The sequence below is a fragment of the Meriones unguiculatus genome, chromosome 1, assembly GCF_030254825.1.
Source record: "Meriones unguiculatus strain TT.TT164.6M chromosome 1, Bangor_MerUng_6.1, whole genome shotgun sequence".
NCBI classification, from domain to species: Eukaryota; Metazoa; Chordata; class Mammalia; order Rodentia; family Muridae; genus Meriones; species Meriones unguiculatus.
This window is the reverse complement of record NC_083349.1, coordinates 159,213,473-159,228,979: the sequence shown is the minus strand read 5'-3', so window position 1 is coordinate 159,228,979 and position 15,507 is coordinate 159,213,473.

Here is a 15,507-nt window from a genome sequence, read left to right as displayed (position 1 = left end):
ACGTTGCAGAATCACGTTTAGCCAGGACAGGTTGCAGGCCGCCCCTAAGATCCCCTTCCACGCCTCTGGTGACAGTGTAGCACATGTCAGGATCTTCCAGGCAGCAAGGGGGCGCGGCTCTCCTCACTCCTAATCTCCCGTGTTTGGAGCCACGTGGGAATTCAACTCAAATTCTGTTCCTCTCGAGCCCCAGCCTTAGCTTGTGAGTATTTGATGTCCAGAAGAGCCATACAGGGCCAGTGAGAGGGCACAGTGGGTGATGGTGTTGCCACCAAGCCTTGTACCCTGTTTGATTTTTGGAATGCATATGATGGAAGGAGAGATTCAGCTCCACAAAGTAACTCTGACCTCTACATGTGCACACACACACACACACACACACACACAGAACCTTAAAAAGTAAAAGAAAGTGAGCCAGGCATGATGGAGCACACCTTTAGTTCCCAACGCTCAGGAGGAAGAGGCAGGCAGATATCTATGAGTTTGAGGCCGGCTGGGCTACAAAGTAAGTTCCAGTCAAAGCTCCATAATGAGACTCTCTTTTTTCTGGAAAAAACAAAACAAAACAAAATACAACCAGAAAAACTAAAAACAAAAAGGAAAGAGAATGAAAGAAGAGGAGAAGGAGGCACTCTCTGGGAGCCGACTCTGCCAGAGCCAGCATTCCAGAACTTCCTGCTACAGAACAGGGAGGAATGCTCCTTGTTAATGAGCCTCCTAAGTTTATGGCAGCTTTTTTTGGTTTACTGTGTTGCCATCCACAAGCTCAGGAATGCCAGGCAGGCCCTGCTCTGCTCAGCCATGTCCCGGTCCCTCACTAGAGATTCTGGGCAGGTGGCTGCTGCTGAGCCCACCTTCTGGTGACAGTGAGCACATTAAGGTGATGGTGATATCACACTTACCTGGTGGTGTCTTTGCCCCTGCCACTGGCCTTGATAAGAAGTGTGAGAAAGGGCCGGAGAGATGGCTCGAGAGGATAAGAGCACTGGCTGTTCTTCCAAAGGTCCCGAGTTCAATTCCCAGCAACCACATGGTGGCTCACAACCATCTATAGTGAGATCTGGTACCTTCTTCTGACCTCCTGACTCACATGCAGACAGAATACTGTATAATAAATAAATAAAGGCAAGTGAGAGGAAGGTCGGAAAGCATCGAGGGATGGAGGAAGAAACACCACCAGCAGCCGTTAGGTAGGGCGGGGAGGAAAGCACACACAGAATCCCGGCCTTTGGCTATTTTCTCACCCTGGAATGTAGTCATTGCTGCCTTTCTCGCACAAAAACTTTTCTTTCTTTGCTTTTTCTCCTCCTGTGTTTGCTGGTGCTCAGAGCCAGACCCAGCACCATCATACAGCAAGTGCTGGATCTCTGGCCTTGTCCCCAGTGCCTCACTGGGGAATTCCAGGTTCACATTTTACTGCTAAGCCAGGCTCCTACCCCACACTGGGGGATTCTAGGCATGGGCTCTAGCACCGAGGCAGGCTCCCAGCTTCTTTCATTTTGAGACAACGTCTTGCTGGCTTGCCCAGGCTTGCCTTGAACTCAGTCTGAATCCCAGGCTGGCCTCCCAGATAGGCAGGATGGCAGGTCTGTCACCAGGCTGGAGTCAGGTCATACAGGTGCTCTAACTCCCTGGACCCACAGTCTCCTCCTTCACACGTGTACCCATTTGTTCTTGTATTTAGAACGCTTAAGATGGACTCTAATGCAGCACCATGGAGAGACACCCTTGCCTTGGGACCGGGAACCTCAGCAGTTTGGCGACTCCAGCCCCGTGTCCCACAGCCCCGTTCAGCACCACAGACAGCTGCATGGGTTGGGCGGGACACACCAGCCCCTCAGTCACCACACCACACCCCTCTCTCCAAGGTCCTCAGCACCGACGGACGGATCTCCGCCGGGTTGTCAGGATGGCCACAGCCCGGCTCCTCTAGGGCCTCCTCGCCACCATGTAGTGATCTGCAGGTAGCTCCCCCTTCCACCTGGGTCGGCCCCTCTGTTCCAGTGTCCTTGTCAGCACTGCGGACAGCTCCCGCAGGCCACCTTGGGAACTCTGCTCAGGACCACGGACAGCGTGGATCTGGGCGGAGCAACACCTTGGTTACTTCCGCGTCCCTGGCTTCCCCAGATACACCTGGGTGGACCCCAGGCCACCTCCTCAGCTCCTGCTTGTCAAGCAGCCGCTCTACATCGGTTTGTTACACTGTGCGGACCTGGCTGAAGCTTCTGAGAGCATCAGTGTGTAGGCTGTCATCTCAACAATGGCTTAGTCTACAAGAGGCTCATTCATCTACTTAGGCAGAACTGGGTTACCCAGCTCAACCTGTTTTTGGGTCACCCAGCTTTTTCTTTGCATCTACCTTCAAAATAATTTGGAGCAGGGTCTTGCGTAGCCCAGACTGGCCCCAAACTCACTATGCATGCATGGTGGGCTCGTGGCCCTTCTGCCTCTACCTCCTGAGTGCTGAGGGTACAGGTGTGCTTTGCCACACCCAGTTTACACCTTTCTGGGGACGGAATCCAGGGCTTCATGTGTGAAAGGCACACACTCTATCAACTGATCCACAGCCCCAGTCCTGTTTTGGTTTTTATTTTACTTTATTTTGTTTGCTTTGTTTTTCAAGACAGGGTGTCTCTGTGTAGCCCTGGCTGTCCTGGAACTCAGTTTGCAGACCAGGCTGACCATGAATTCATAGAGAATTGCTTGTCTCTGCCTCCTGAGTACCCCTACCTCCTGGTTAAATTTTTTTAACTTGTTTTTATAATGTCTATGAGACAGCAAGGCCGTCCTGGAACTTACTGTATAGCTTAGGCTGGTCTTGAATTCACAGAGATCTTCCTGCCTCAGCCTCCTGAGTACTGGGATGGTAGGCATGCTCCAGCAAGCCTGGCTCGCCTGCTGTTTGTGAAAAACCCTTTGCTAAATGCGGACAATACCGATCATGCTATGCGACAGGGCTCCAGCTACTCAGATATGGGTAACTGAGGTTCAGCAAAGACCCTAGAAGTCCCTTCCATCCAGTGAAAGCACACTTTGCTAATTTTGTCCATATCACAGTTTTTTTCCTTCCTGTATCTCTTTCTTCCTTTTTTGATTCCCTTCCTCTTTCACTCTCTGTGTCTTTTTCCCCTCTTTTCACCCCCTATTTCCTTCCCCCTTTTTCATTCTCTTTCCTTGACAAGGTATCACTATATGGCCTAGGTGAGCTGATTTTCAGTTCACTCTCCTCCTTCATCAGGCCCCATATGCTGAGATGGCCGGTGTGCGCTATTGTGCCTGGCTGCGTCTGTGCGTTTAATAGCCACCCATCCTCCAATCTTTATACCCCTCCCTGTCACCTCTGACAGCCAACACTATTTTGCCAGTGTTTATCTCAGTTAATAATTATACACTGATGTGTTTTGTCACTTGCTTGCTTCCCCTGGAGACAGTGGGAACTTGGAGGGTGGCCTGTGCCTCAGAGGTAGAGCATGGGCCTGCAGTCTACCAAGAGGTGTTGGGGAGCATGGCTCAATGGTAGAAGCCTGCCTAGAAGGCCCCAGGGAAGGGACCAGGGCCTTGGCTATGGTGGAGCAGCTGCCTACCATGTAGGAGGCAGTATCCAGCCGTTGGCACACACCTGTCATCTTAGCACTGGGGAGAGAGGGTGAGCGAGCACCCTTGACCGTGAACCTCCACTGTCTGCATCTCATCCTGGGTGGCCCCGCCCAGGTGCGGAGAGCTAAGCTTAGTTGGAATGACCCAGGCGGAGAAGCAGCATACACCCGCATGGATGCCAGGTTCCCGGGGCCCCTCCCCACGCTGTGGCCGTCTTCTGCCCGTCTCTGGGTATGCTCCAGTTAGCCATGGTGCAGAGCGAAGTCAGCACGAGCACGCTGACTGTTGTTATGGCCTAAGCCGTGATGAAGATCCAGGACATGTAGCTGGCGAGTCTGTCAGGAGCAGGACATGTAGCTGGCGAGTCTGTCAGGAGCAGGGGAGGGGCAACTGGGGTGGCCACTGGTAGTTTGGATGTAAAATGCCACGCCTGCCCCAGGCTCGTGCATTGGGACACTTGGTCATCAGCTGGTGGTGCTGTTTTGGAAGGTTGTGGGACTTTTAGGAGGTGGGTAACTGGCGGTGGGTGGGCTTCAGGATTTCCATTCAGGCCCAACTCTCCGTTCCTTTTCTGCTTCTAGGCTGTGGAGGCAATGTGACCAGCCCCTGCTGCTCCTAGCACCTCACCTTTCCCACCGCAACCGACCCCTGCGAGTCCCTTCAATCGCTTCTTGTTAGGGATTCTGTCACAGCAACAGAAGAGCAACTGGGGTGTCCCCACCTGCCACAGAGGCTGCCAGCCTTTGTGGAAAGGGCTGCCCACCCAAACCTCGGAGTCCCGTAGCCTCTCCGGGCGGTGGAGGCGGGTGTGACAGGTCTGTCCTCACCATGTGCTTGTTGGGCTTGTCTTGGTGATATGGCAGCTTCCTTTTCGCCAGGCTAGGTCATCTGGGCGTGACCTGGAGGGGCAGGGAGGGGTGTCCCTTGGTGTGTGAGGTGATCAGGAAGTTACCCTCAGTTACCAAGGAGAATCCAGAGCGTGGGGCCAGGGTGCAGGTGGGGCTTGGGTCCACACCATGCTTAATTTTAAATTTTTATTTATTTATGTGTTTAACTTACATAAGTGTGGGGTGGCACAGACGTCAGTGCATATAGAGGCTAGAGGACAGCTTTCAGGGATTGGTCTTTACCTTCCACCATGTAAATCCCAGGGACAGAACGCAGGTCATCAGACTTGGTGTTAAATGCTTCTACCCACTGCGCCATCTGGCCATGATGGTACAGCTGGGTGACACTCGGGGGAGGAGACTCATCCAGGCATGTGAAGGGTGGGGCTATAGAGCTGAAGGAACTTGAAGATCATGGCTAAGGACTGAGGGTCCAGTTGCAATTGCCTAGGAGTCCCCTTGGGGGTGCTAGAGAGAGGTGTGCCTTGGGGGTACCCAGACAGGCTGCAGGTCTACTTGGGTGCAGCTGTGGAGGGGCACCCGAGGTCTGTGAGTGTCCTTGAGCCGCACCCTGAGTGTAAACTCAGGCCATCACCACGGTGCCTCTGCCAACAGAAAGGTAGTTTCAGGAGCGCATGGGTAGATTCTGATGTTTTGAATATTGCTATTTTGTTGTTGTTGTTGTGCGAGAGGGATTTCTCTGTGTAGTTGTACTGGACTTGCTTTATAGAGCAGACTGGCCTTGAACTCACAGCATCTGCCTCCCTGAGTGCTGGGATTACAGGGGTGTGCCACCGTGCCTGGCGAATATTGCTATTTTCAGATTCAGTACAGGGGCTCAAACTCAGAGCCTCTTGAATTCTAGGCAAGAACTTTATAGCTGAACCATGCCCAGCCTCTCACACGGGGACTCTAGACGGGTTCTACCAATGAACCACATTCTCAGCTCTCTCTCTCTCTCTCTCTCTCTCTCTCTCTCTCTCTCCCTCTGTGTGTGTGTGTGTGTGTGTGTGTGTGTGTGTGTGTGTGTGTGCTGCCTGTGGAATCATCTGTGTGTGTGTTTTGAGCACAGAGAGGTCAACTGAAGGTAATGTTCTGTATCTCTCTTCACCTAATTTGTTTGTTTGTTTTCTGAGACAGGGTTCCTCTGTGTACTTGGCTGTCCTGGACTTGCTTTGTGGACCGGGCTGACCTCACAGAGATCCACCTGCCTCTGCCTCCTGAGTGCTGGGATTAAAGGTGTGCACCACCACCACTCGGCTCTTCCCCTAATTCTTTGATTGTTTGAGACAGGTTTTCTCTGGGATCTGCCTCTTCCCACCCAGTTCCTGAGTCAACTGCTGAGGTTCCTGGCACAGACTGTGGCAGCTGGCTCTTTATGGTGGGCGCTTGGCATCCAGGCATCCGAGCAGCACTTCCTCTCCAAGCTATCTCCCCTCCCATCTATTATTTCAAGACACATCTTGCTGTGTAGCCCAGGCTGGTTTTTTTTGATCCTCCTGCCTCTGCCTCTTTAGTATTCAGCAGGGGTGGGCCATCACACCCAACTCTGACTCTTGCTATTTGGGTGTTGTCAAAAGCTACCTGCAGGTTTGGTGTTTGGGTGATACTGGGCTGGCAGTACCTGGGGATGGCCTGGCTGGCTGGCGCCTGGCGTGTCTCTGATGTCCAGGTGTGACTGTCAGCTGACGGAGGTGTCAACACGCAGATGTCCTGTGATGACATCCCCAGGCATTACTCTGTGGTTTGCCGTTTTGCTCTGTCTTGGCCACAGTGGGGACAATGAGTGCAGCATCACCTGCAGGGCCATTGCTTGGGGGAAATCGTGGGATCCCCTGTCACATTGCAAAGGGGCAGACCAACGGTAACTTGGGTCACCTGGGGAACTGGGGTGCCATAGATGCCTTGCTGAAGTCCCCCAAGGGCCGCACTTGTTTCTCCGAAACCGACGATGTTTCTCCCCCACCTTGCCCCACTGGCCTGTAGCATCAGGTCAAGATAATCACGGAGAGCCAGGTGGTGGTGGTGCACACCTATGATCCCAGCACTTGGGAGGCAGTGGCAGACGGATCTATGAGTTTGAGGACAGCCTGGTCTAAAGAGTGAGTTTCAGGACAGCCAGGGCTACACAGAGAAACCCTGTCTCGAGAAAACAAAACCAAACCCACCTGCCATTGGGCAGCCCCTGGGGACCTGTAGCATGTGCTCTGCTTCAGTGGATCACTGGATGTCAGGCTGCCCACGGCCGACTTTCCAAGGATGTCTGTCACCTGTCAGATGATGACAGCACCGTGACACATGACTCGCTTGCTCGCTGCCGCACTCGGCCACCCTGAGCCCAGCAATTTCTGAGAAGGCAGCTCCCCGCTCCTGACCTATTCCACACCTCGATGAACACTTCCCCTTCAGTTCCTGTTACCTTGCTCGAAAAATTCCATCCCACCACCACCTTTGACTCAGTTTGGAACAGGTACAGGTGTCCATGGGGTCAGGGATATGAGGACGGACAGAGTGTGGGAAGGGCTGGGCACCCTCACCCGTCCCCTACCGTGCCCTAGGATCATACATGGCCCTGGCAAGCCCAGCAAACCTTGAAGGTTCAGGAGGATGCTGTTGAAGAATCTTTCCCCAGCCCTCATGACTGAAGGGAGGATGCAAAGTTAAAACATTCACCATGGCAGCAATTACAATAATCCCAGTAACGGCAAAAGCAAATGCAGCCGACCCATGTGAGCAGAGGTTTGGGGTTCAAATCTCAGCTCTTCTGCTTAGAGTTATGTGCTTTAGGCAGATTAACTAGCCTCTCTGTGCCTATTTATTTATTTATTTATTTTAATAAAGGGAGGATAATCAGGATTCCTACCTCAGATTGTGATACCCTCTCCCTCCCATTGTTGGCCAGTGTCGGTCATGAGGACAAAGGGAGCAGAAGTGACAGGAGGGGGCAAGGGGTATATAGCTCTTGGGGGTGGGTGGAGGGTTACTAGGGTAGATGTGGACTATTGGCTGGGGCTTACGGTGCCAGGAATGCTTTAGTTCCAGGAATTCCAGGTCTCTATCAGGAGACCCGGCTATCACCCACCCGGCTTTGAGCTGCAGATCTGTTGCTGAGTGCTATTTATGGCCCAGCTCACACCAGGGACCCCAGCACTTGGGAGGCAGAGGATGGAGGCCCAGGCCTTGGAGGTCACTCTGCTTATTCAAATTCAAGGCAAGCCTAAACTATAAAAGACAAACAAACAAAAACAAGAAACAAAACCCCATTTCTTTTCATTTTTTAAAATCTAGGGCTGGGGTGTGCATAGCTCAGTGGTAGAGTGTTTTTGCCTTGCCTGCAAAGGGCCCTGTGTTCAGTTCCCGACATCACCAATGTGATTAAAAAAAAAACAACATCTAAATTCTAGTTACTGGAGTTAATTTTAGCTTGATCGGACACACATGTGGGCACTTCCCACAGATCGCTGACTATTCTGTGGGTGACATGCTTAACCTGGTCTTATAAATGAGGAAATGGAAGCTCACAGAAACACCATCAGTCGCCCAGTGTCACAAAGCAGAGGCACCATTTGAACGAACAGCCTCACAGCTAAGCTTCCTGGCTCTCTCAAGCCCGGCCATTGACATCCTTCCCATCCATACTCCCACGTCTCGCTCCCATTCTCAGATCAGTCACAGAGTCTGGGACGTGTGGAAACCCTGCTTGTCTGTCCCTTCGGCAGGGGCCCCCGCAGCAGTGTGATTTACTAGTTACAGAATTTCCTGGACTGAGAGTGTCTTCTACAGGGCCTGTGCCCTTGGCCTCCATATCCCAAACTTGAGAGGGAGAAGCATGAAGGGCACAGAGCTGGTGGAGGTGGGGGCCACAGCCACTGCCTGGCTAAGTGGAGCTCTTGGCCTAGAGGCACAGTGACTCCTTGAGGGGGAATTTCACTTGGTCCTCAGGCAGGAGGGACAGGTCTGTGTGCTCACAGGCATCACACACACACACACACACACACACACACACACACACACACACACCCCTAGTTCACTGCACAGGCCTGCTCCTGCTATTTCATGTTCTTTGTTTTCAGTTCCTCATTTCAAACCTAAATCATTGTACCTGTTGTTTAGATGAGGTGATATGGGGCTGGAGAGATGCCTCAGTGGCTAAGAGGACTGGCCACTCTTGCAGAGGAGCTGAGTTCAGTTCCCAGATCCCACAGCAGAGGCCCACAACTGTCTGTAACTCCAGCTCCAGAGGGTTTGATGCCTCTGGACTCTGAGGACACTGCTCTTATGAGATACATACATACATACATACATACATACATACATACATAGGCATTACGTATGCACACAGACATGCACACACACAAAAAGAAAATAAATCTTCCCAGGAGTTTTTGAGAGTTGCTTTACCGTCACCTCAAGGTTTCTGAGATTTATTATTATTATTATTATTATTATTATTATTATGAGAGAGTATTATTATTATTATTATTATTATTTTTTTTTTGAGACAGTGTTTCCCTGTGTAGCCCTGGCTGTCCTGGAACTGTCTTTGTAGACCAGGCTGGCCTCCAGTTCAGAGATGCGCCTGCCTCTGCCTCCGGAGTGTTGGGATTGAGGGTGTGATCTCTGGCGGAGGTGCCTGCAGATCCTCAAAGAATGATTTTGTGTCCTTCGGCCCCGACGGGTCAGAGACACAGATGCCAGTGGCCCCCGGAGTGCACTGGGTTAGTGCCAAGGCCTGGGTACTCAGCTCAGGCAGGGCGAGCTCCCCTCCTCCCCAGAGCTGGGATCTCTGGAGCACCTGTCCTTCCTTGACACTCACAGCCAGCTGGGTGGTTGTGGCGGCTTTAATCCCAGAACCTGAGAAGCAGAGGCAGGTGGATCTCTGTGAGTCTAAGGCCAGTCAGTCTACAAAGTGAGTCCAGGACAGCCAGGGCTACACAGAGAAACCCTGTCTCGAAAAACAAGACAAAAAAAGGACTAGCAGCCACAGACTGCCACATGGGGACAGAGTCCAGCATTTGCTCATTGGACGGCGTGCTTAGAGAAGCTTCTGGAAGAGGGAGGCACACTGAGCTCTGGCTGCCTGGATAGGGCCTTTGGGGCCCTCCCTCATTGCTTGGATGAGGAGACTCATTCAGATCCTGAGGTCACACGACTGGAGCCACTGTGGGAGCCTGGGTGCTGCTGGTTCCTGAGGGAGATGGAGGCCTGGTGAGGTTCGTTGGGGGACTGTCAACACCAGTCCTTCTGTAGGAAGACACAGCCCAGGCCTCCAGGGACCTTAGGATGGGGCAGCATGGGCTAATGGAGTGAGTCCAGAACTCAGTCACCTCCACCCTCTGCAGCGAGCTGTGGATGGCAATCTGTGGGAGTCCACCTGACCCTGAAGATGGCCGGCACACACCCATCCTTTGGCTTGCTGAAGACAGACCTGCAGAGAGAAGGGTCTCTTGGTGGCTTGGAGACACCTGTGATCTCCTGATTTCAGAGAGTGGTGCTTGAACCTCACTGCGTCCAGAACCTGGGCCTGGGCCTGGGCCTGGGCCTGGGGTGTGGCCATGGGTGGAGTGCTTGCCTCGCGTGCGTGGGGCCTTGGCACCCATCACTAACACAGACTAAAACAGGCAGAAGCCTGAGGCTCCAGCACTCAAGGGGTGGAGGCAGGAGGGCCGCGTGATAGCAGCACAGCCTTGGGAGAGGCCGAGGTGGCTTTTGAAGACTGGTACAGGGGCCACAGGGCTGGGGGTGGCTCAGCAGTTACCAGCACTTCCCTGCTTCAGTCTTGGTCTCCTCATGGCAACGGGCAGCACGGCTTCTCTCAGCGTGGTGACCACCCCCGACAGAAGCAACTTAAAGGACAGTGGGTTGATTTTGCCTGGAGTTTTAGGGGTGCTTCAGCTCGACGTGGAAAGAGAGACATGGTGGGATTCAAGGCCCTGGGAGTGTGGGACAGACCCTCACGGTGGGCGGGTTGAAGAGAGGCGGCCGGTGAGCCACTTCCTTCGGATAGGCTCCACCTCTGGAAGCCCCGTGGCGGAGCCCAGCGTTCCAGCACTCGCTCCTGGGGGACATTCCACCGTCACACCGGAGCAGTAGCCAGTCCTCCGTCTGTCCAGTTCTTGGTGTCCCTGGTCTTCCAGCATGGCAGGGGATCAAGAGGACTCACCTGGTCAGGATGCCAACACTCATCACCTTGTTGCAAAGGTAGACGAATGTCTTGTTTGGCTTCAGCCTGACCTCAAAAGGCATCAGCCCTGGACACGATGGCCCCTCAGCCCATCACTTGTCCCCTCGCTGTTCTTCCTCTCTGACTTCCCCTTGCCCTCCCTTCTGCCCTCCACATGTTCTTCTACCCACGCTCTCCTCACTGGGCTCCTCCACGGCAAAGGTCGCTTTGCACTTCTCTTTGTGCTTTGGTACTTGGTCTCCGTGGTCCAGGACCCATGTTTGTCATGTTCTCTTGCAGTCTCTTTCCCCAGGAGCAAAGCCTTGAGCCAGACCTTGGGAAAGGAAACAGTTGAGGGTCTCTGTGGTTGGGGGCCCGGCCGCCATGTGCAATTGTGCAGGTGGCTCATCACACAAGGACATTCCCAGGTTGAGGAATGAGGTACAGTTTCCACTTAGTTCCCTAAAACACCAGCAGAGGGCGCTTCCCACCCAACTAGTTTCGGCAGGTAGGGAGGAGACGTTGGTGGCCATCAGGCTCTGGTTGGTCCCAGTGGCTCTGTCTGCGGTCTGCTGGCACAGGGGGCGGGGCTTGTAACTGTCCTCGGGAAGGGTCTTGATGCCTGTGCTTCCAGCACACAGCTCAACTCCAGCTCACGAGAACCCCCTTCCCCTGCCAGAATCCACCTTGATGTCCAGTATGAAATATCTGGATATTTCACTGGATATCCATCCCATAGCCCACAGTAAGCACCAGGTACTGACCTAAGAGAAACTGGAAGACTCTTGAGTATTTGACAGCGGACAGGAGGGAGAGAGGATTTGGGGAGACGGAGAAGCTCCTTTAAGGTATGGGCAGAGGAGGGAGACCTTGGGAGCTGCTGAGGAGTTTAGGGTATTTGAGATAAGAGTTTGTGTCCCTTTGAGTAAAATGGCCCCCATTGGCTCATGGGAGTGGCATTATCTGAAAGGATTGGGGACCTGTGGCCTTGTTGGAGTAGGTGTGACCTTATTGGAGGAAGTGTGCCGCTGGGGGCTGGGCTTTGAGGTCTCAGAAGCTCAGCCAGGCCCAGTGGCCCACTCTCTTCGTGCTGCCTGCTGATCCAGATGTAGGATTCTTGTTTTCTTCTCCAGCACCGTGTCTGCCTGAGTGTCGCCACACTCCCTGCCATGATGATAGTGGGCCACACCTCTGAACTATAAGCCAGCCCTAATTAAATGCTTTCCCTAGAAGAGTGGTGGTGGTCACGGTGTCTCCTCACAGTAATAGGAACCCTCACTAAGACAGAGCCCAGGAGGGGTGCAGACGGGCTTGTCTGCCTGTCAGCATGGCAAAACTCTAACAGCATCTTCTCTACAGATGCGGAGTTGGGGCTAGGAATCCAAGTGACCCAGAGGTGGACACTCTGCTGTCCTCGTTTGTAGGGGGTTCACTAGGCTCGTGGGGCGCTAGAGAGAGATACCCACTTTCCTCAGGTTCTGCTGGGGGTTCTCTCTCTCTAGGGGTAAAGCTTTTGACCATGTGTTTCTAAAAGAAGCAACTGAAGAGGCCTGGGGATCTGACCCAGCAGGTCAAGTGCATGCTGCGCAGGCGTGAGGACCCGAGTTCTGATCCGCAGCACAGCCGTGAAAGGTTGGCTGTGGTGGCACACACCTGTCACTCCAGAGCTCGGGGACAGTGATAGAAGAAATCGATGGCCAGACAGTCTAGCCAATTAATGAGCTCCAGGCTCAGGGAGAGATCCCATCTCAAAAACTAAGATGGAAGGGCTGGAGGGATGGCTCAGTGCTTGTTGCTCTCACAGAGGACCTGAGTTTGTTTCCCAGCACCCACGTCTGGAGAGTCACACCCACAGCGACTCCTCTAGCCTCTGAGGGCACCTGCATTCACGTGCACACACTCTCACACCCAATAATTAAAAATAAAAATAAGTTTCTAGCACAAAGTAGAGGAGCTACGTCTGTAATTCCAGCTCGGGGGAGGCAGAGGCAGGCAGATCTCCATGAGTTCAAAGGCAGCCTGGTGCACATGGGGCGTTTCAGACCAGACAGAACATTGTATAGATAATAAATACATAAATCTTTTTAAAAATTCTCTTTCAGGCTGGAGATTTTGGCTCAGTGGACAGAGAGCTGGCATCTGTACACAAAGCCCTGGGTTCCACCCCCAGCACCATGAAGTGGGTGCTGTGGCTCATGTGTGTACTCTCATCCTGGCAAGGCAGAGGCAGGGGGATCTTTATGACTCCAAGGCCTTCCCAGTCTACATGAAACTGTGCTAAAAAAAAAAAAAAAAAAAAAAGAAAGAAAGAAAGAAAACAAAAAAGAAAGAGGAAAAACCAGGAATAGAATAGAAGAAGGAGGGCCTGAGGCTGAAGGAAGTGAGGAAGACTGCAGGTGTCAAGGATGGACGTGCAAAAGTGCAGTGGTTCAGATCCCCATGTAAAAGCCAGGCATGGTGGTGTGTGCCTGGTGTGTGTGTCCCCGGGCTGGGGACAGAGACAGGTGGCTCCCCAGGGGCTCAGACTGGCCAGCTAGTTAGTTTAGACATAGCAGCAAGTCCTAGGTCCAGTGAGAGACCCTGTCTCAAATAATGAGATGCAGAGCAGGGCATAAACACGCACAAACAAACGTGTGTACACACACACACACACACACACACACACACACACACACACTGCATGTGTGCCACCCCCAGCTCTTTCTGAGCTGGCCTTCAGTTTCTGCACCCAGCAGGCACCCACTAGGCTCCCCCTCCTTGCAGGCAATGGTTGCTCTTGGTGAATCAGGTCCATTGTCCATTGTTCCTGACCGACGTCATCCTCTCTTTGCAGAAGGCCAATGCTGTGGATTAAAGGCAGGGGGGAGAGTACGGCTCACTGGGCGCATTCCTGGAAGAAGGCTTGCTCTGTCCCAGCGAGTCCCACTGGCTGCTGTGCGTGTTAAAGAGAACGTCGATTTGGCTTGGACACAGCTGGAGATGCAGAGCAATTCTGCCCAATGCTCTGCCTGCCAGCTTGGACAACTTACTGCTACAATCATGACTTTAGTTTTGAGACAGCTCGTCATGTGGCTCAGCCTACCCTTGACCTTGAACTCCTGATCCTCCTGACTCTAACCCTGGGTTCTGGGGTTACAGGTGTAACTGCAGAGGATTTAACCCAGAGCCTGCCGCACGGTGGCTGATCACTACCAACTGAACTGCAGCCTGGCCTCTGCTTGGGCCGTCTTTTGACTTGTGCATACTGTCTGATGCCCACAAATGACTCCAACGTACATTTGTCTAGGAAGCATTTTCTCTGAGTCTGTCTCTACCTAGCACACCAGGAACATGGCAAATGAGATCACTCCTGTGAGTGTGGGCATTTCTTGAGAACTTAAAAGCCCAAGATGCGTTCTCCCTCTTCCAATGTACAGCTCACAGTGAGCTGGGCATGGCGATACAAGACTGTAATGCCAGCACTTGGGGAGCTGGAGGCAGAAGGCCAGACTAAGCCCCAAAGTCCCTACCTAAAAACAAACAGGCAGTCAGCAAGACTGATGAACTAAAGCTTGGTCCCTGGTAAGGAGAAGGAGAGAACGGACTCTCGAAAGGCCTTCTCTGACCTCCATGTTTGTGGGCCAGCAAGATGGCTCAGTAGGTAAAGCTGTTTGCCACCAAGACCGACAACCTGAGTTCTGTCCTCAGGACCCACACTCGGGAGAGAACCAGACCCCCCAAGTTCTCCTCTGACCTCCACCCAGGTGTGCGTGGTTTCTCTGTATAGCCCTGGCTGTCCTGCAACTCACTCTGTAGACCAGGGTGGCCTCAAACTCAGAGGTCCACCTGCCTCTGCCTCCTGGGCACTGGGGCTAACGGCATGCGCCACCATTGCCCAGCCATAAATGTAGTTTGAAAAGTAAAGCAGAGGGCACTAGAGGAACTCCTGACCTCCTCTTCAGATCTCCACACACTTTCACGCCTGTACACACGCTTGTGCATACACCACAGAGACAAAGCGGATGAACTTACAGGCTGCAACTCTTAGAACTAGGGCTCCACAGCCCTCTGCGACACTGCATCTAAGAAGGCGGTGGATTCCAACAGGCTGCTTTGGAGCTCAGGCCGCCAGGTGCTGGCACATTCTAAGATGCACACATACAGGTTGGGGCACAACTTCCCGAGGCCCATTCGCTCCTTCCATGTGAGTCTTGGGGGTTGCTTGTTGATGTCTGAAAGCTGGTCAATTCTAATCTGAAAGGTTCTAGAACATTGCTGTCCATTTACAGTCCTAGGCTCTCAAGGACTCACCCTTGGCTAGGAGAGCTGATCTTTGCCCCTCACCAGGTTTTTCTCTGTGTTGGGGGTGATGCTAAGGGGCCCAGGGCAGCAACAGACCAATGGTGAGAGGGTCTGGGCCTCTGAGCTCCATCCCTGCCACTTTTTTCTCTAATTTGGTCCCCCCCACATCAGCTCCTATCCCACACACCTCAGGTCCGGCAAACTACAACGACAAGCATTTGATCGACATGTAGAGATTGAGTGTCTTCTGTGTGTCCAGTGTTGTGGGGTATGTAGACATCTGCGTGTGCATGTGTGAATGTGGTATATCTGTACTTGTATGTATATGCCTGCAGAGGTCAAAGGACAACTTGCAGGAGCCAGTTCTTTCCTTCTACCCTGTGGGTTGAAGGAAATCAGTCTTGGTGATAAATGCCTTTACCCACTGAACCATCTCTTTGGGCCTCCACTTTATCAGCTATCAATCAATCAATCAATCAATCAATCTATCTATCTATCTATCATATCTATCTATCTAACATCTAAGTATCTATCTATCTGTCTGTCTGTCTGTCTGTCTATCTATCTGAGACATGCTCT